General features: G+C 38.4%; 1 protein-coding gene across 1 annotated transcript in view; it reads left to right on the forward strand.

The window, feature by feature from the left end:
* Positions 1-223: 223 nt before the first annotated feature.
* Positions 224-14,075, forward strand: part of ECSIT (evolutionarily conserved signaling intermediate in Toll pathway, mitochondrial) — a 95,402-nt gene continuing 81,550 nt past the window's right edge. The window contains exon 1 of the mRNA XM_090398583.1: positions 224-382. The gene's annotated coding sequence lies outside the window, so the exon portion shown is untranslated. The remainder of the gene's footprint in view (positions 383-14,075) is intronic.

Consider the following 14,075-nt stretch of genomic DNA (forward strand, 5'->3'; position numbering starts at 1 on the left):
CTTAAAATAAATAAAGTAAAAAAAAAAAGCAAAAAAATAAAAAACGCATACGACTATTCGTGATTATTTATTTTCTATGCTATTAATTACTTGATCTCGGTCTATGCATAACAGCTGTTTTTTTTTTTTCCCCTATGATTTAGAAATCAAGTCTGAAAAAAAGTGTTAATTTCACCGTTTGTGTCACACGACTACTTGAAAATTGCTTCATCAGAGAGAAGACAAAATTACTAGGAACGAGGTTAAAAAAAGTAACTGAGAACAATGGCGTCTACTGCACGAAGGTGTGATTTTGTAGCTTAATAGGTGTGAAATATCAGTTGCTGTATAAATTTTTTTAAGTTAATCCCAGGATAATTATGCTGCATTTAAGTTTTCATTTGTAAGTACTGCTCTGTTTTTTAGCTTTTTGAATATATGTATTATTTGCACTGGAAATTATACGAATGCATGCCAATGTTGAAATAAATCTCATGGTTGAAACCATTTGAATATTTTTGCAGTGACGAAGTTTACAACTGTGTTTGAACATAAACAGTTGCAGTACACTTTAGTTTGAGAAGGTGGGTGGGGAGTGATCGGCAAATAGGATTGGATGGACGATGAAATTATGAAATGCAGTTAAGGAATATTAGGTTTATTCTTGCAATTCTTAATTTTAATTCAGTTTATTTCAATATAACCTTTTTCAAATATTAATTTATTAGCCTGTTGAAATTTTTTTGATCAACATTTTATTGTACTGTCGAAAATTAAAATATTTGAGATCCTATTTGGGTTTGTAGACCATTTCGTCTGTCATCCTGTCTGTATGGATGACAAAAATAGAGCTAATGTAAAGTTTTAAATCTTATTGCATTGTATTAACACAAAATATAAAGACTTTTATGAATTCAGAATATCCTAAATATTTTATTATTGCTTTTCCCCCAAAATAGCGATTTTCTCTAAATTCAAGGAATTGAATTTAATGTGTTCTACATTTAATTGCTTCAAAAAACTTATGCTTGCTGATTAATAATTAATATTTCGAAATTAGAAGTTATATGAACGTAGGATTCAGAGAGTTCTCGAAGTATCTTTAAATGTTAGTTTATATTTATAATTCAGAACGCATATAATAGGTATTCCGTTAAATAATAATAAATACATTTCTATTATAATGGAAATTCACGTTACTTTTGGCTTTCTGTGATTGCCTTCTCCTCTCCATGTTAGTTGATAATTTTAAGCGAATTAGTATTGTATGGGGAGGCTTTTATTCGTAGTGAGCCAAGGTGAGTGGGGAATTCATATTGTATATTTGGTTAGTACCAGACCAGTAGTATGTTAAGGAAGAAATGCATAGGATCGACATCACCCACACTTCTTACTTGCAATTATTTTCTGCACTTAATTATTTACAATTACTTGCAATTATTTTCTGCACCTAGCCTTCGTAGCGCAATTGGAAGAACGACGATACATTGCGCCCTTCGATTGGAATAGGCCTAAGTTCGATTTTCGTTGCGACGGGAGGAATCTTAATCTGGACGATTTTCAGTCGAAGGTGAGTTAGCCGATCTCATACGGAGGTAGCAGGGATTTTTCTCAAGGAAACTCTGGTTTTTCATCCCGCATACAGACAAATCGGCCCTTCAGAACACACGCAATTTACAGACATAGAAAACCAGTTGTGGTGGAGGTGGGCGGTAGATGGAGTTGATGGAGACGATCCGTAGTCGAGGTTCGGTGTAGTGGTTGAGACAGTTGTAGGTGTCCTCCCGCGATGAGTCTTCGGACTCCTTGGAGGTGTCAGGAATAATAATAAAATTGTGTTCCAAGCTGCCATTTCTTCATGTGGATACTCTACTACAGTAGTGTCCAACCTTTTTCAGTGTTTGTCCAAACGAACTTCTCTTATATGATATTATATTATTTATTGCATAAATAATTGCACTTGGAAGAGATGATAAATAAAGTGGACATAATTTATATATTTGTACGATAGTTATTAAAAACGCTATGAAAATTTAATTATCACATACTTATAATATTTAGATAAAGAAACAAATATTAATGGTCAACTTGGGCTTGTATTTTCTTCAAAATCTGGTGTTAAGTTGGTTATAAATATTCGCAAAAAATTTGTTTTAGGATGTTAGTTTGTAAGGTACTTCATTTTTGAAAATTTGGATTCATATAGATAAGTACTGAGGCCATAGCAAGAAACGATATAATCGTATTTTGTTATATTCGGATAATTTTCATATTTGTTTGCTTTTTGTTTCATTCTCCCACTCAATTATCATGCTCCTCTGTAGTACAATTGGAAAAACTATGAAAACACTACGTTCAGTTGTCGTCTGGAATTGGAACCTTTATATGGTGGTTTTTCATCCAACATAAAGAGAAAACTGAGACAGAAATCACACGGCTTAAAGACAAAAGATAAATATATAAATAAAAAATAGCTAATAAAAATATTAATACTATTGTGGATGGTAGATGACGTTGTGTTATAGTGGTTAATACCATTGTGTTGGGGATGGAACATTAAGCTGCGGTGTGGAGTGCACTTCCACGGTGAGTCCTTGGTCTCATTTGAGGTGTGACATAATAATATTGATTAATCTGTGTGTGTATATATATATATATATATTAACATGTTCATTGCCAAGCAAGCGATATCGCGTGATGCGAGTTCTCAGCAAACGGCCGATCACGCGTTGTCGCGTGGACGTCGCTAACTAAATAAAAAAAATATAAAAAATTTGGCCACCACACGAAATTCCAATTTTCAGCTTGGCAATGAAAGTGTTAAACTTATGAAAATTTTGCATTTTAGTAGAAATTGGCAAGCCATTTGAAAAGTGATAGTGTCTGCAACCTGATCTAAGTTGAATATACCTGATCTTCTTCGTCTGTGATATCTTGTGCTTTTAAGGGTCGAGATTTTGCCAAAGAGATTTCTATGCCGTCCTGTCCAAGGCTTGTTGCTTTGCCAATTTCCAGTTAATTCCCTTCTTTTCCAAATTTTTCTTTAATTTCCTTTTACCAACCTTTCCTGGGTCTGCCTATGTTTCTTTTTCCTATTTTCTGGCTTTCGTATACAGTCCTTGCTATTGTTCATTCGATTAAGATGTCCAAACCACCTCATTTGGGCTTGTGTTATAAATTAGTTCAGAGGTGCAACTTGAAGGCTGTCTCTTATAATTCGATTTCTTATTCGAACTATAAGATATTGCATTTGTTTTTTGTGCCACTTTCCTAAGATATTGCATTTCAATTGTTTGTAGTTTATTTGTTTCCTGTTGTTAAACACCAAGACTCGCAACTGTATGTTAATGTTGGTAGAAACACTGAACGGTACACTGCCATTTTGGTATTCTGGGTGACTTCTTTCTTATCTAGGAGTGGGCCTTTCATTGCATAGAATAGCTTTGTTCCGCTGGTTATCCAGTTGTTAATTTCTGTCTAGTCTACCATCTTCTTGTATATATGATCCCAAGTATTTAAAGGAGTGCGCTTGTTCCAGTTGATAGTTCTCTATTTTTATTATGTGTTTTGATTGGTTTCTAGATATGATCAGTGTTTTAGTTTTATTTATATTTGTGGTCATATTCCTTTCTTTGTTTCTTCATACCAAATGTTGATGTTGTACTGCAAATCTTCAGCTGTATTTGCTAGAATCACTACATCATCTGCAAAAGCTATGTGCGAAATCCTGGTTTCTTTCAGTTTCCTGTATCCTAAGTGGAACTTTTTTGTTTTTCTTTGGCATGCCTTTAAAAGTCTATCCATTACTATAATGAAGAAAAGTGGGGCTGAGGATACAGCCTTGCATCACTCATACATTTGTTTCAAATGTATGAGTGATGCAAGGCTAAAAGAAAATTATTATTTTGATCTATTATTACAGGTTCTTACATAATTTCTGTTACATTTGTAGAGGCTTTGTATGGCTGCTATTAAGTTATCTTGTATCTTGTTTTTCTTTAATGTTTACCATATTAAGTGTCTGGTAACTCGGTCAAAGGCATTTTCGAAATCTATAAAATCATGCATGTAGTTCTTTTCCATATTCCAATATTTTCTCTGATATTTGACTAAGACTGAAGATAAGATTCTGCGTGCTTCTATTTTTTCGAAAGCCATATTGCATTTCGTCCAGTGTATCCTCTATTTGGTGGCAATGTTGAGAATGAAGCTAGCCTGTTAAAAAAAAGTTTGTACTACTTCACTTCCTGCTCCGATAGAATATCTTTCTATACGAGGGTGTTCTGAAAAGTTCTTGGCTTCGACCATAGATAGCAACACTATCGGCAAGAATTCTTTTCTAAGTTGGTACATCTCTCATAAGCATCCATATGCAATTGCAAGTCATCCTATCAAGTAGTTTGTTTTATACAGCTGTCTGAAGCAAAAGTGTTGTCTGTATTATCCCTTGAAATAGATAAAATTCAGTATCGTGCGGTTATAAAATTCTTTGTAAAAGAAGGTTTAACGCCAAAAGAAATTCATTCGACGTTCATAAAAGTTCATGAGCACTCTTCTCCTTCGTTTTCGACAATTAAGAAATCGGCTGCTGATTGCCGACCTTGAAAATTGAAGATGATCCACGTGAAGGACGTTCAAAAAGTGTAACAGCACCAGAAATCATTGATCAAGTGCACGATATGATATTGTATGACCGGTGAGTCAAAGTGCGTGAAATTGCTGAGACTATAGGCATTTCAAAAGAACGTGTAAGATATATTTAGCATGAAGAATTGCAAATGAAAAAGTTTTGCACAAGATGGGTGCTGCGCTTGTTCACAGCAGATCAAAAACACACCCGCATGAAAATCTCTGAGCAGTGCTTGGAGCGTTTTGACAAGAATAAAACTGATTTTGTGCTTCGATTTATTACTATAGATATGACTTGGATTGACCATTACACAACAGAATCCAAATAGCAATCAGAACAGTGGATAGAAGCCGGTTGTTCAGCACCAAAGAAGACAAAGTCGGTTCCATCAGCAGGAAACGTCATGACATCGGTATTTTGGGATGCTAAAGGCATTTTGTTTATTAATTATCTTGAAAAGGGTAAAACAATAACCTGGGAATATTATTCAGAAATATTATTCAGATATTTTAACCAGACTAGACGAAAAATTCCGTGAGAAAAGACCCGTTTTGCAAAATAAAAAAATAATCTGTCATCAGGACAATGCACCTGCCCACAGGGTGTTCTGGCAATGGGAAAATTAAGGCATCTGCACTATGAATTGTTGGAATCTCCACCCTATTCTCCAGATTTGACTCCCTCTGACTTCTATCTCTTCTCAAAACTAAAACTCTTTCTCGCTGGTCAGCATTTTTCTTCGAATCAAGAAGTGATTGCAGGGGGTAGAGGGGTATTTTGCAGATCTTACTGAGAACCACTACAGGGACGAGATAATGGCGCTGGAGCATCACTGGAATTAATGTATTAGTCTTAAGGGAGATTATGTTGAAAAATAAAAATAATTTTGAAATTATAAATTCGTGCTTTCATTGTTAGGCCGAGAACTTTTCAGACCACCCTCGTATCTTTGCGAGACCTGCAAAATTATTTCGTTCATTTAACAGATTTTTTTTTAATAAACAGTAATGAATATATAAAACACAACCCAGCCCACTGGGGAGGGCAAATTAGTCTTCTCGGTGCCGGTCCCAAGCCCGGATAAATGGGGAGGGTTGGCGTCAGGAACGGCATCTGGCCATAAAAAAACCATGGATGAACTGTTGAATAACAGAGAAAAGACCACGGTTTGGGCGTACTCCGTAAGCGAGAGAAGTGGACTAGGGCTACTGAACAAAGGACGGGTTCGGCTAAAGAAGCGAGTCCAACAGAAAGAGAGTGTGTGTAAAGTAAGAATCGGGTTGCTGAATGTGGGTATGATGAACGAGAAGGGTAGGGAGATAGTGGACATGATGAGAAGAAGGAAGCTGAAGATTTTGTGCGTGGAGGAGACAAGGTGGAAGGGCAATAAAGCAAAGGAGCTGGCGGAGGGATATAAACTGTTTTATAGCGCTGTGAATGAGAAGGGAAGAAACGGAGTTGGAATTATCATCGATAAGGAGCTGAAGGGTGGAGTCTGCGAGGTATGCCGGAAGAATGATCGGATTATGAGCGTTAAGCTTGAGATGGGAGGAACTGTGGTTACTATGGTGTGTGGCTACGCCCCAACAAGTAGGTTGTGATGAGGAGGAGGAGACATTCTGGAGAAAACTTGACCAAGTAGTAATGGGAATCCCTGATGGTGAGAGAGAGTGATCGTCGGAGCAGATCTGAATGGGCATGTAGGAAGGCGACTAAGCGGTGAAGAAAAGGTACATAGGGGTTGGAGTAGTGGTGAAAGAAATGAAGAAGGTAAAAGAATCATAGAATATGCAGTGGCCTTCGATCTGGCTATAGCTAATATGTGGTTCAAGAAGAGAGTTGGGCATCTGATAACCTATAAGAGCGGGGATAGAATGAGTCAGGTTGACTATATTATGTGCTGGAAAACATCTGAAGGAGGTGAAAAACTGTAAAGTGATTAATGGAGAAAGTTTAGCGGCACAGCACAGGTTGGTTGTGGTAGACTGTGATATAAAAGGGGAAAAGAAGAATAGATGGAAGTGGCGGATACAGAGGAGAATAAAGTGGTGGAAATTGGAAGAGGAAGGCCCAAGGAATAAGTTGAAAGAAAAGGTATTGAAAGAAATGAAGTTACCAGAGGATGTGGAAGAATGGTGGGACGTTAATAGTCGGAATATTAGAAAAATTGGAGACGAGGTACTTGGTATAACATCAGGAAAGGGACCGCCTGAGGATAAGGAGGCATGGTGGTGGAATGAGGAGGTGCAGTTGGAGATCAAAGAAAAGAACGAGGCAAAGAAAAAATGGGACATGACTGGAACTAGAGCCGACAAGGAGGCATATAGATTAGCGAAGAAAAATGCAAAGAAAGCTGTGGCAAGGGTGAAAGCGAGGGAAGTTGACGAGGTTTATGAAGAACTGGAGAGAAACGGTGGTGAAGCTCAGTTGTTGAGAATAGCGAAAGTCAGAGATAAGGCCTCGAAAGACAACATCAGCCAAGCAGATAAAGGATGCCTCAGGAGTAGTATTACAAGAGGAGGACAAAATGAGAGGAAGATGGAAAGAATATTTCCGTAAACTACTAAATGAGGAGAATCGAGAGAGAGAGAGGTGTGAGGATGAAGAGGCAAACGAGAGACCGGTTCAAGACATAAGTAGAGAGGAAGTGGATTGGGTACTGAGAAAAATGAAGAATGGAAAGGCTGTGGGGGCAGAACAGATACCTGGGAAAGTGTGGAAAAGTTTGGGCAGCGAGGGCGTGGATATGTTATGGGATCTGATGAGGAAAATAGCCCAACAGGAAAAGTATTCTCGTCCCAATCTACAAAGGAAGAGGAGGTGTTCAAGACTGTGGCAACTATAGAGGGATCAAGCTGATGTCACACACATTGAAGATATGGGAAAAAGTAAATGAAGGGAGGATACGGCAGGAGACGAAAATTGGTGAGGAGCAGTTTGGATTTATGCCAGGAAGAGGGACAACGGATGCGATATTTGCGCTAAGTCGATTGATGGAGAAATATAGAGAGATGCAAGTGGAGCTGCATATGGTGTTTATAGACCTGGAAAAGGCATATGACAGTGGCCAGGCAGGAGGTATGAGGAAGAAGGGGGTGTCGGAGAAGTATGTGAGGTTGGTGAAGGAGATGTATGGGGAAGAGAAACTCAGGTCAGGTCTAGTGTCGGCATGACAGAAGGGTTACTCATTGTCGTAGGGCTACACCAAGGGTCAGTTCTGAGCCCCTACCTCTTTGACCTGGTCATGGATGTACTAGTGGAAGATGTCAAGAAGGAGGCACCATGGAGCATGCTGTTTGCCGACGACGTTCTATGCGAATCATCCCGAGAGCAGCTTGAAAATATCCTGGAAGAGTGGAGAAAGGTATTGGAGGAGAGAGGCATGAAAATTAACCGGGAGACGACTGAATGTATCTCAACGGGGAGTGGCGAGGATTTGATCATACGACTTCAGGGTGAAAGGCTAATTTCGGGGAAGAAATTCAAGTACCTTGGGTCGGTCGTCGAGAGAAATGGTGACCTGGATGAGGAAATACAGCACCGAATAACATGCGACTGGAGGAAGATGAGCAGGGTCCTGTGCGACAAGAGAGTGAGTTATAAGAGGAAAGGAAAGCTGTATAAGATGGTGGTGAGGCTGGCGATGCTTCATGGTGTGGGGACGTGGCCTATAACAAAGGCACAGGAGAGGAAGATGGAGGTAGCGGAGATGCGGATGTTGAGATGGATGAGTGGTGTGACAAAGAAGGACAGGATAAGGAATGACTACATCAGAGGAACGGTTAAGGTGGGACCAATTGGCAAGAAGATACAAGAAAGTAGGCTGAGTTGGTTCGGACATGTAGAGAGGAAGGGTGAGGAGTATGTTGGTAAACGAGTGGAGTATATGGAATTGGAGGAAAAGAGGCAGGCCCAAGCTCAGATGTAGGGATAAGGTGACAGAGGATCTTAGGGAGAAAGGATGGAGTCCGAAGGACACCTTGGACCGGAGAGCTTGGAAGAGGGAGGTTGAAGATCGGTGCGTCGACCCCGTTTAACATGGGATAAGGCAAAGTTAAAGAAGAAGAATGAATATATAAAACATACCCCATTTCCCTTAATTTCTTCCCTCCCGGGTATCATGCTGCTGATGAAGGTGCTCGATAGTGCAGTTTCGAAGATATTACATTGGCTCTTCGGTGAGAAAGATCTGTATTCGAATATCATGGTATGGGAACAGCTTTTATTTTATGAGCATTTCAGCCGATAGCAAGTTAGCCGGTCTCACACCGGTCATGATGATCTATGTAAAATATCTGTGGAATTTTTAATTTTTGTGAAATAAAGAAAGTTTTATTTTGTAGTGCAATTTATTAGCTTTCGAGTTCAGGAATACAAGACACAATTAATTTGTGATAACTGAAATATGAGAGCGAACCGTGATTGCAAATTATGTAACCTATGCTGAAAAACTGTATCTTCATTCAGGATCAATGTTCATAGTGGGGTCGACTACTCTTAGAAACTTGACAATGACCTGCCAATTGCGATTGGAGAAATCAACGTGATGTCGCCATTTAGAATCACTAGTATTTGATTATAACTTTTCTTCAACAGTGTTGCTTCACTGGTATAAGGTAGAAGAACGAAGTATATGAAATCTATAATATCTTCAACCCATTGGTTTGGAGAAATGTGTATATGATGGAGTTGAGAACAGTTTGCGTTAGGCAAAAGACATTCGACAGCACAAATACCTCCTACTGGCCTACAGACATTACTGTCATTTGTCGGTAAACAATATCGGAATTGGGTATAATAAAGTGTACGTTATTCTGCTTGTTTTGGTGTACTGCAACTCCACTGACTCGACAGTCTCGCTTCATTTGTATTGTATAATACTATGAAACGTAGGCAGGCTGACGCGCTGCTTGTTATTTAGCCAAGTTTCAGAGAGTAACATCTGGCAGCGCTGAATTACTGGATCTTTAAACTCTTCGGAATGAGCAGGAAGACTGAAAGAGAGAGAATAGATAAGTTTTCATTAACAAACTCAAATAAGGAGTTCTATATGGTTCCCAATGGATTACTCGCTTTCCTTTTGGAGAGGCACCATCGATTGCAAATTTTTCACTTTGTATGGAAAGGTCTTTTCACTCGTAAAAAAAACCATGTGATGTAGAGTCCATTTATATCAGTTACGCTGGACAAGAGATTTCATCATCATCATCAAATTCCTGCCTTGTACCCTTAAGGGGTGTACAAGATATGACAGTAGTACTTGACAAATTTACATCATTACTAACTTCCTATCTACAATTTTTCTCCAGATTAGTCTGTTACATGTCAAGGCTCCAACATTATCGGATCTTATATTTCTATCGTCTAAGGCACTTTGTACCGTATCAATCCACCTATAACTTGGTCTTCCAAGATATAGATGGGTCGTTTTCCTGCCAACCTGGCAGAGAACACTTGTTTTGCTAATCTTTCCTCTCTCATTCTATTTAAGTGACCATACCACCTGAGATTAGCTCTGCTAACATATTCCTGGATGCTGACAATGTCAAGTTCTTTCCTAATATCCTCATTTTTAATATGATATTGCCATTGATGCCATCTGTTCACGCCTCTAATCTTTCTTAGGACTCTCATATCTGCGGTCTCTAGTCTTTGGTCAAGTGTTTTACTTCTGACCCAGCTCTCAGATCCATAAGTTAAAATTGGCTTAAACACTGTCTTGTATACAGCTAATTTAGTGTTCCGACTAATTTCTCTCTTATTCCATATGAATTTATTCAATTGACTTCCCACCATACCAGCTTTGCTGATTCTGTTGTCTATTTCTATATTTAATTTACCATCTTCAGTAAAACTCGTGCCTAATTAACTGAAATGTTTTACTTGTTCCACCGGTTCTCCATTCACAACACAGTTGACATTTTCAATGATTCTGCCTATTTTCATTGTCTTTGTCTTTTTATTGCTGACCTTCATACCATATCTATTACAACAGCTATTCAATTTAGTCAGAGAATCTTGCAGACTTGTAGCGAATTTATTTAGAAGTATAACATCATCCACATAAAGCAAAGAGCTGACATTAACATCTCCAATTTTGATATCAGGTTTAATACCACTTTCCTTCATAATGTGATCCATATAGATAATGAATAACAGAGGGGATAATGTACATCCTTGTCTCACACCAGATTTAACATTAAACCATCTTCCTGTACTTCCTTCAATTCTAACTGCTGACTTACAACTCAAATAAAGACTAAGTATTGCTTGATATACTGCCCCATTGACACCATATAACTGCAGCGTATTGAATAGCTTCTCTCTTGGCAACATGTCATATGCCTTTTCCAAATCGACAAAACTTAAATACAGATCTTTGTTATATTCCCATGCTTTCTCGACTATTTGTCGTAAAGTGAAGATCTGATCCTGACAGCTTATATATGGCCTGAATCCAGCTTCTTCACCCAGCTTTTCTTCCGCAATTCTTCTCAACCGTTTCTCAAGTATACCTGCATAGATCTTGCCAGGAACACTCAGTAGGGAAATACCTCTGTAATTCTCACATTCAGTTTTATTTCCCTTTTTATATATGGGTACTATGAGAGCTCTACTCCAATCATCGGGAATTCGTCCCTCAGTCCATGCTTTCTGAACTATGCAGTGCAGCCACTGTAAGACTTTTATACCACCATACTTCAGCATTTCTGGTCGAGTATCATCTACTCCTGCTGCCTTTCCACATTTCAAGCCTTTGATGGCTTTTTCTACTTCAAGTATGGATATGTATTCCTGACTGCATGCCTGGTCAGTGTTTTTTACCACCGTGCTGTCATCACTGCTTGTTTCAATTAGCAGTTTTTCCAAGTAATTACTCCATACTTCAAGGATATCTTTTTCTCCTGTTTTCGTGTCACCTTTATCATCTCTACTCCTTTTACAGCACTCTTTCCTCCATTCCTAAGCTTCTTCAACAACCTCCAGAATATTTTGCCACCTTCTTGATATTTATTTTCTATATTCTTGCCAAAGTCCTCTCATGACTTTTGTTTAGCTAGTTTTACACACTGTCTAGCTTTCTTACATTTGTCTCTGTATTCTGTAAGAGTAAAAGCTTACTTATTTGCCAGGAACTTTTGATATGCTTTCTTCTTTTCCTTCACTGCCTCTTTAACTTCCTGTGTCCACCAGGGAGTTCTGACAAGAGATTTGGGAATGCTTATTCGAAAGCCAGAATTAGGGGGAGAGCGATTTCATTTAGCTGACATCGTTTGATCATCATCAATTTCCTTATATGTACTCTCAAGAGGTGTTCAGACGTCCTTTTATTGTTCTTCAAAACCTCTGGCCATGCTGCATGCCACTGGAAAAAGCGCATCACCGATGTTATGTGATCGGGCGTACTGGGTGCTTTCTTGGCTAGGGAGCCAACTCGCAGAACATTTGGAAATTTGATCCAAAGTCGTAGAATGTTGGATGTGCATTCTTTAAATTCAATGCTAGAAAATTGATACAAAGCCCCTCCATTCGCTAATCCAGCAGAAGCCTCTTTTCCGGTGATAAGATATAATTTGAAAACGAGAAGTTCGTAAAGTAGACTGCCATTGTCTAAAACAGACATTTTATGTAACTTCTGTCTTAGATGAACTTCTTTCATTTTTGCATCCATTGTATCTCTTGACCAACTGAAATCATCTTGTCTTCTGAGATTTAGGCACTAAGTTATTATAACAATTTATAGAATGATTACGAAGGAATAGTCATACTTCGTTGAAACAAGTCTGTTAGCTTTTAATTCAGTCACGAAACGCGATTCAATCAATTTTCTTTCTGAGTTTTCTAACTTCCAGCCATTACTGATTTTGATTAACATGGTAAAGAAAGCAGTGTTGGAGTGATGCACGTCACTTCGCTGAGCTAGTATTTAAACTCGTGCCGCCACAGTGTTGCTAACGGTACTCTCTAATCTGTTTGTTTGTAGCTTGGTGTAGCTCGTACTGGAGGAAATTGACGAAGATATCCTATTAATAAACAAATCCCGTTATGTTTTAATCGTACATTAACTTTAAATAGCAGCTGGGCACTTAGCATACTTATTTTGTCGATAGCAAGTAAGTAAGCGTTTGATCGTATTCAAACAAGGTTCCGTATTGTGAAACTTCGTACGACAGTTTTTGGAGATAGAAATAGGTCGTATGCACCGTCTTTCAGTCGACAAGAACTGTCGTACGAAGTTTCACAATACGGAACCTTGTTTGAATTCCATTCCCTCTGAAGCGATAGTTATATATGCATTACACAATCCGTCGGTTTCAGAAAATGGATTGTATATTTCCACTAGCAAGTGAACGACTGTCTTTCCGCATCTGGCAGAACTAGTAAAGAAAATTTGAGTAGGCTTTTGTCTTGTCCGACAGCATGTTGATGACATGCAACAGCAAACTCTTCTGCTTGAAATTCGTTATTTGCATAAGTCGATAGAATTCTTCATTAGCATGAGATTTTCGCGTTTCTCAGCAATGGCATCGATCCTATTGAGTGGAACCAATATAAGATCTTCATTCATGTCGCTCACAGTCTGATTCTGGAAATCGGCAAATGAATTGGATTCAACAACTACACAAGAAATCATAGTTATTTCAGATGTTGTTTCTTCTTCATTGATGTCGATTCACATTTCACGACAGATTTTCATAGTTTTAGGTAAGTACATCCAAGTCAGAGTCGAATTTTTTCTATGCTCCAATATTAGTCTTTTGTCGATTGCATGGCTTCTTGAACTTAATCTCGGCCACAATTTCATTTTCTTCAACTCGAAATGCTGTATATGGAGAGCAATCATCTCTCACTTGTATTCACTCACATCAGATGCCATATCGTAGTTACGATAACGGATAACTTGAGGAAAACTTCGAATTTTATAAACATTCTTCTTCGCCAAGTATAGTTGATATAAATTGAGCTAAATTCACATCTAGAAAATCGAGACATGCTTGGTATTTGTCATACGAATTCTCCTTCCAGTCAGTAGATTCTCCTGCTATTTCTTCTTTGCTGAGTTACTCTCAGAAGTGCTAGGCCAGAAATTTGGTATACTTAATTGTATTGTACTATACCAATGAATATAAAATGAATAAAAAAATCAGCTAATGCTTTTTATTCTCCTAAATACAGTAGGCGATGCATTTATACCCTATCTTGCTTTTGGAGGCTGAGTGGGCAGTTCAATCTCCACCGGTGGCTAATCAGATAGCTGGCCCATGTCTGTCACTGATGAAGAGAACAGCAAATAAGTGCTGCCATCTCTTGGACCCTAACAAGATATCTTACTGTGAAATAATGTGGGTACTACTGTCGATTTTCTTGAGTTTTGGACGAAAAAAACTGCTTGCCCGTGCCAAAGATCGACTAACTAGTGAACCGATCGAGGTCGAACATAGGCTTAGAAAAAGTTCCTCCAGTC

Source organism: Typopeltis vanoorti, chromosome 9, assembly GCF_054136105.1.
Source record: "Typopeltis vanoorti isolate ZY-2024b chromosome 9, IOZ_Tvanoo_1.0, whole genome shotgun sequence".
Classification (NCBI taxonomy): Eukaryota; Metazoa; Arthropoda; class Arachnida; order Uropygi; family Thelyphonidae; genus Typopeltis; species Typopeltis vanoorti.